The sequence below is a fragment of the Lolium perenne genome, chromosome 4 (genome assembly GCF_019359855.2).
Source record: "Lolium perenne isolate Kyuss_39 chromosome 4, Kyuss_2.0, whole genome shotgun sequence".
NCBI classification, from domain to species: domain Eukaryota; kingdom Viridiplantae; phylum Streptophyta; class Magnoliopsida; order Poales; family Poaceae; genus Lolium; species Lolium perenne.
The window spans coordinates 326,601,120-326,609,568 of record NC_067247.2 but is presented as its reverse complement, the minus strand read 5'-3'; positions in this window follow the sequence as shown (position 1 = coordinate 326,609,568).

Here is an 8,449-nt window from a genome sequence, read left to right as displayed (position 1 = left end):
CGTCGTCGCCGCCGCCGTCGCTGCTCGCACCCGTCACGTAGCACCAAAGATCGTGCAAAAACACGGAGTCAATTGCAACGATGATGGAACAGAGAGTGAACAAAAAATCATGCATGATAATATGGGCTCGAAAAAAAAAGTTAGCCTCGATTACATTGGACACACTTATATCCAGGATTTGAGTCAAGAAACCAAAGATCATGCACAACAAATTTGTACACACCAATTGTTTATCGACCAAACCACTGAATCAATTTATGCCCAAATATTCATCATCATCGGCACAAATCTTAAACAAAAGCAATCACAAACACTAATAATGCAAGATCTAACACAAAAGGATCGAACTAGGAACAGACGAACAGTAATAACGCAAGATCTAACAAAAAAGGATTGAACTAGGAATAGACGAACCGTAATAACGGTAGATCTAACACAAAATGATTGAAATGAGATAAGAACAAGGGAACAAAGGGTTACCTCCGGCTCGTTGTCGACGATGGTGGTGTCGTAGGGGTTCTCCCCGTGGCGATCGTCTTGCCGGTTCGTACGGGTCCCAATCGACGGGGCGGCGGCCGATGCGCCGGCTGCTACGATGGAAGCAGCGACAGGGGCCTCGGACGGGGCGGCGGCTGATGTGCCGACAATGGGCATCTCATTCTTCTCCATCGCCGGCGGTTTTCTTCGGGGTTTTTCTTCGGTTGTGGAGAAGATGATGGGACAGAGAGGCGTTGCAGAAGAGCCGTGATGAGAACGTGCGTCGAGGGAGAGAAAGAGGGCTCTATAAAGACGAAGGTGGCGTGTACCGCAACACGCGTCCGCTATGCACGGCAACACGCGTCCGCTATGCACGGCTGCAGCGTGCACCGCTACCCGAGTCTAACCACAGGACGTTTGGTGTACTCGGTTATAACCTCGAGCCTTATACGTAAATTTTATCCGTACTCGTTTTCCCCTCGAGGACTTAGACCGGCAAGTGCAATATACTCAGTTTTACCCTCGGTAGCTGGTCAACAGAGAGTCAACAAATGAGATTAACATAGCTAATTGAGTCATTTCATGCGCAAAAAAATCCAAAAAATAAAAACATAGTGCCAACTACTCATGGAGTCTTCGTACGCAACCTGCCACCTAGAAAACCTTAACAAACATATATAAATCAAGTTTTACCACAAATTGCCACTTCTCGTAATCACTAGTGTAGCTATGAAGATGCATGGTTTTCCACCCAAACCCCTTTGCAAAACATCTTTCCCAAAACATAGTTTGTCTAAATGATGCCATAATTGTCACACTCATGTATATTTGAATTGCAAATAATTTGATGTAGCCCAATATGAATTATATTGTACAAAACACACATTTTTCATTTTGTAATTCTTTTGTTTGAATCCCTTAGTCTATTTACTATTTATGTGCCCTTGGATTCTTAGTACTACTCAGTTTTGCCCTCAAGTATCACAAATGCTCGAGAAGCCCAAACTTATCCTGATTGGTTGAGCCGTTGTCACACGGATCGACTCCACGAACCGTTGATCCACTGATCTAACGGGCAGTATACCCCTATCCGTCTCTTCGTGGCAACCTCTCTCTCTCTCTCTCTCTCTCTCTCTCTCTCTCTCTCTTCGTGGCCACCCATCTCTCTCTCTCTGTCGGTGGAGAATGCAATGACGAGTTTGCCACTTAATATAGTTTGGGATATAGTATTGGTATAAACATGAGGCATACATATTTGCGGATTTCGGTGATTGCATTATTTGTCAGCCCTCTAACAATTATCAACTATCTTGAGCTGTCCTTTTCTTTTAGGGAATATAGTTTGGGATATAGTATTGGTATTTTGAAAAGGCCTAAAAGTGGTATAATTTTGTTATAAACATGAGGCATACATTTTTGCGGATTTCGGCGATTGCATTATTTGTCACCCCTCTAACAATTATCAACTATCTTTAGCTGTCCTTTTCTTTTAGGGAATATAGTTTGGGATATGGTATTGGTATTTTGGAAAGGCCTAAAAGTGGTATAATTTTGGTATAAACATGAGGCATACATATTTGCGGATTTCGGGATTGCATTATTTGTCACCCCTCTAACAATTATCAACTATCTTGAGCTGTCCTTTTCTTTTAGGGAATATAGTTTGGGTTATAGTATTGGTATTTTGAAACGGCCTAAAAGTGGTATAATTTTGTTATAAACATGAGGCATACATTTTTGCGGATTTCGGCGATTGCATTATTTGTCACCCCTCTAACAATTATCAACTATCTTTAGCTGTCCTTTTCTTTTAGGGAATATAGTTTGGGATATGGTATTGGTATTTTGGAAAGGCCTAAAAGTGGTATAATTTTGGTATAAACATGAGGCATACATATTTGCGGATTTCGGTGATTGCATTATTTGTCACCCCTCTAACAATTATCAACTATCTTTAGCTGTCCTTTTCTTTTAGGGAATATAGTTGGTAATTTCGGTGAATGCACACACTAACTTTGAAAACAACTACAAGTACATGTAATCAATAATGGATTTGTAACAAGGTATCCCTTGTAACAACTTCTAGCGCACAGTGAGCAATGATAAGAATCCGATCGTAATTATACAACAAAAAAAACAACCAGCCATCAGATTAGCTTGCTTCTTCAACTCGATCACCGCCTTAATCGCTTGTTCATTTTCTTGATTCTCCCTTCACTTCCACCGAGCTTCGCATTGGGAGCATTAGGCATAATCGGAAGGTCCCTAATCGGAACGGCTCCTCTCTCCGCCGCATTCTCTACTGACAAGTCCCCCTCCCAAATTGCCCCCAATAGCGCCAATTGATTCCTGCAACTGAAGCCTCTGAACGTACACATCGATCCACTCGAAATGCCTGCATTTCTTCAAGATCTGAAAACAACAACGTGAACCCTAAATCCCAAATTCGAGGGAATAACAAGAAAATCGAGAGAAAACAGAGAAATTGGAGCGAGATCTAACCTTATCCCCCTCTCTATATGGCAAGCTCTCGCATGCAACGAACTCACGTCCACGGTTGCCGTTCTCGTCCGTCTTACAGATCGACCGCTTCGTAGGCTCTGGCGTGGGCAGTCAGGGCATCTTGTCAAAGGCACGGGTCCATACTGCGGCCATGAAGAACGGGAGGTCGAAGAGAAACTAGACATCACCCGCCTACCGGAGAAGGGCTGCCGCTGGCGGAGAAGAAGAACAATGGGGCGCGGAGAAAGAAAGGCGAAGCAATGGCACGGGCACGGGCGCGGGGCTGGCTCGGGCTCCCATTTTGCAACGGTCACCTGGGTAAGCTGTGGGTCCGGCGCACTTAACGTGGACAAGTTGTGGGTCCCACGATGATCTGGATAAGTGAAGACGTGTCCACTGCGGGGCACCAACAGCGGCCCCACTTGCCAGCACCAACCAACGTCAACTAACGGGATTCCTTCCGTCCGACCTCCTTCTGCGGGTTTCAGACAAGGTTTTGGGGAAAACTGAGGAAAAACTAAGGGGCTGGGGAAAACTGAGCACAACTAAGGAACCGAGGGCACGAAAATAGAAATCCCTAAAAAGTATAACAATTAAGAACTTGAGATTGTCTTGTATTAGCTATGGGATCTTTAAGTAGAGAATGGTTGGTTCCTAATTAGGATGGTTCATAAGTATCTCACACTAGTAGGGTTTAGTGGAACAGGGTTATGTAATGTAAAATAGTAGGTATGGTTGCTATTAGGGTTCATCACAATGGTGTGATGCTAAATAGGGATAAATATTGATGATCGTTTTGGTATTAGGTTCTAGGGTTTACACATGGTTGACCCTACTTGATTATTTAGGTCTGATGAAGATGAACACATGGGATACCCATATATTAGTGATAGGTCTTCTACATTTTATGTGGACAGGATAAGTATCTAGTTGCTACTATGGTTCTATGATTTGGAAGTAGGTACCATGATCACATGTTCTAACCTAGGTTTTTAGGTTTAGGACAATTTAGGGTTCACATGTACTAATGGAACTAGGGTCTAAATGGCATTAGGGTTTTAGGATTACACATGAAATGATGAGTTCCTAGTTTTCTACCATATGGAACGGGTTTACTATTTACCATATAGTTCTATGATTAATAACTTCATTTTGAATTTGAAGTTCTTAATAACTTCTAAATAAAAACAATATTGAATTTGGCATTTATTATTTTTAAACAATTAATAATTAAGGTAATTATTAATGAGGGTTTAAATCTCTCTAATAATGATTTAACAAAATAACAAACAAAGAAAATTAGTTTTAATGTTTTCTATATTTATTTACTGGTTTTTATTTAATTTTGGAAATTTTTACTAATTATTGAATTTTATTTGAATTTAGAATTAAAATTAAAGGCTTAAATAACAAGTATTAAATAATTGATTTTTTATTAAAAATAAAAATTTCATTTTATATTTTTATTGGATAGAGTTTATTTTTAGGATCATTTTAATATCTCATATGTATTTTTTCGAGTTAAAATGAATTTTATAAACTCTTGCAAAGATTCAGCAATTTTCTGTAATTTAAATTAAATAACGAAACGTTTTGTACCGTGGCAGGCCTTAGCGCCAGACAGTGACCAGTGGGGCCAGTGCCACGCAGGCTGCCACGCAAGCGGAGACTGGTCAAGTTTGACCAGTGTGTTTGACTCTACCGGCGGTTAAACGCCGGCGAGTCCGCGTGCGACGGCGCCGCCGATTTACAGCGCCCCAGGACGCGCGGCTATGCTCTACGGAACCGCCGTGATGCGCAGAGTACCGTGGTGGTGTTGGTTTTTCCCAATGGTCACCGGAGCATCGCCGGAGAATGAACCCGTTGCGGAGCAACTCCGGCGAACATCGATAATTTGCTATGGTGGACTAAATGATGCATAGTAAAGTTCTACGGAAGCTAAATCTCACCCTGAATCTTCCTAGATGGTCGACGGCGTTGATCGTGGGCGGAAACGAGCTCAACCTCGCCGATACCGGCAATGAGCTGCGGAAGGAAACCGCCGAATTCGCTTGACTCTGGGCATCACTGGAAGCTATCTTCGTCCCAGAGGGAATAGAAGACGAGGCGCACATCCAGGACCTCACCGTTGGGCTTGAGCCGGCCTCAATCGGCGGCGAGCCGAGATGGCCGGAGGACTAGGGTTTCGGTATGAGGAGGAACTGGGGCAAAACGAAGGAAATTGGAGGGCTCCCGCGCTACTTATACGTCTCCTGGCGTGTGCTGGCGGTCAACAACATCGGCGGCGACCGCGGGACGTGGAGCTCGCCGTCGTGCTGGCGTCCTCGCGCGCATCGACGGTGGCCAAGACGAAGACGAGGACTTCGTCTTCGGTATTATCCATCGAAGAGGTATCGTGGCTGTGGTGGGCTGCGAAGTGGTACTGGGCCATGGGCTGCTGCTGGGCTCAGTGGCCTACCAGGTAAGTCAGATGAGGCCTTTTTTCCTCTTGTCTTTTTTCTGTTTTTGTTTTCTGTTTTCAAATTCTATTTTAAATCCTGGTTTCAATTCAAGTTTGAATTCCTCTATACCGTGCAGGTATTTTACAATTTGAACTCTTGTGTAATTCACCCAAGGTACTTTATAATTACTGTTGGGTATTATACACTTTAATATGGGTATTGAAACATTGGTCTATTAATTATTATTTGACTTTGAATTGAGTATCCATATGGCATGAATTTGAATATTATTTTGGAAAGATTCAAATTAGTTTCCAAATGATAGTATTCTTATTGAGTGGTATTTAGAATTTTATTTGATATTACCTTGCAGGAAACAATCTCAATGTAATACTTATAAATGGATTTCAATAAGAAAGAGACTTAATGGCATGGGTTGATGTGCTAAAATATCTCTAAGGCTTGCCCTCCTATTTGATAATGTTGTCACTTGACTATTATTTTATGTGCAAAACTATGTGCTAATGAATTGGACACTCTGCTTGAACTCCTCCCAAGTTTAGTATTAATATTGTAGTTTAGTAACACCTTGAATTACTTAGAGTAGATACTACTTTCATCATGGTTTGGTCTTGGTTATAAGGATGAGTGGTTGACCACCACTTATGGGTTTTATTTAGAGGATTTAGCACTAGGTGTTTCTAAGGTTTAATTAGTGAAGCATAAAATTTAGCTAATGGCCAATTCTAGGTTTCTAATTATATTCACCTAATGATACTTGGTTTGAATCTCAATTATGGCTTGGGTTTATATTAGGATCATCATAGTGATACATAAGCTAGGGTTGAGATATAATTCTAGTTTGTAGAATTGAGATGACATTATATTGCATTTGCTAGGATTTAATCTTCCCTAACCAAGGTAATATGGTTACTTGCTTAATTGTTTCTGTTCTCCTTTAATTACTATGGACTTGAGAGTTGGTTTTGTCTTCTACCAATTAACTTCTATTGTTATCCTCAATAAATCATTAAAGTAACTACAGTGGTTATAGTTCTTTTTATAGTTAACTTTGGTCATATGGATGGATGGTTTCTCACCATATAAAGTATAGAGTTTGACTCTAAAGGTTTTCTTGTGGTTCTTAAGTGAAGAATAGGTGGAATGTAAACGTGGTACGATTCTACTTATGATCACCAAGTGGTTCACAAGTTAAGGTTGGGATCTAAGCCTAGGGTTGCTTACTATTGATCTCCATATAATTCCATGTGGTTAATGATATCTACTTATCCTATTAGTATTTAACTTATCCTTACATAACTCAAGAGCATGATCATGGATTAGGCATGATCAACTTGTTCTTAATATCTTTACCTCAAGTTCTTAGGGTTTATGATCATTACTCAATTTATAATGATCAAGGTCTGGCTTCCTAAGGTATCTCTCATTAAATGAGGTTCTCACTTCCTTGATCAAGCACTGTCTTGATCAGCTAGGGTATAGTACTTATATTTCACTTTCTAGGCTGGGCCTACTATGGTTGCCTCTAAAGTTTATATCCCAGGAGAATATCTAAGATATTATGTTAGGGTTCTACTTAATCAATGATGATATAATCATCTAGTATAAGGATAGTTCTCTCCCTCATATTCAATTGTTGCCTCAACTACTTAAGTGTAACACCATAGCTTGGGGCTCTCTTATAAAGGAATGGTTATTCTAGGGTTTATGGTGTACTCACAATATCCCAATAGATATTAAGTCTAAAACTCCACTTGGCTATCTTGATTGAGTTAATCTCCTCCTTACTTTATCAATTCATGGATATGGTATTATTCCATGTGATATTAAGTTAACTCACCACTCCAAGGGAAATGGTTTACAACCTAATACTTTAGTTCAAAGGTTGTCCTTGAATGATCTCTCTCATTTGGGAAGGACTTTAATACTAACCTAAGGTTAGGCTCCATGGAGAATGATGTGGTCACCAATATCTATGGTTAACATAAATGGATTCTCTCTCTAGGGAATGTCTTGAATAATATTCTAGGGTTTCTCTTGAAGATAATGTTTTGATCATATGGACATTTATATCCAAGGTTTGCCTCAAGGTTTGTCATTGCTTCAATAAATAAAATAGGACTCTCACCTCTCTAGGTTTGATGTATAATAATTTGGAATAGAGAAGAATTATATTCCTTGGTTGGATCTCCTTGTCTTGTTTCCAAGGGTGAAGTAAAATGAATACCATGAGGTTCATGGTAGGATCAAGGATTAGTTTAAGATATGGAAAAGATTAGTCAAGAATGGTTTCTCCATTTTACTGTTACTTGATTTCCAATTAAATGGATGTTCATATGTTATGGCAAGGAATATCATGTTGTGATCTTTAATAAGATCAAGTAGTTGATCCTTGATTAATAAGTTCTTGTGTTGATTTATAATTCCATTTGATCTAACCCCTTAGATCAAATTATCTCTACCCAAAACAAAGTTTTAGCAAAGTCACATTGTGGTTTATAGCGCTTGACTTGACGAGCTACTTCAATTCCACCAAGGTCAAGTGAAACTTTAGTTACTGTGACTGTTTTACTTTAAAGCGCGAAAATTCCCCAGATTTTCTATGCATGAATGCAATGCACACATCTGTTTCCTCTATTTTTTGTAACCCCAATACCTGGGATATTACACACCACCTATATATAGTGATCAAAATATAAAAGCATTTTAATCATGATGTTTTTTCCCAATTTGGTGGATTTTTGTAGAGAAATAGACTTGGCCTTTTCTCTGGTGGCCCGTGTTGACTTGGGCCAACTGCCCCACGATCCGTTCCCTTGCCTCTCTTCCCCCGGAAATCCTATACACCGACCAGGTTGGTGCCTACCAGGCACCGCACACCCTGGTCGGGTATTGGGCCTGGCCCATTTTCATCTTTTTTTTTCGTTTTATGTTTCTGTTTTTGTTTCTATTTCTGTTTTTTATTTTTTGTTTCCTTTATTTTTTGTTTATTTTTCTTTTTGTTCAAA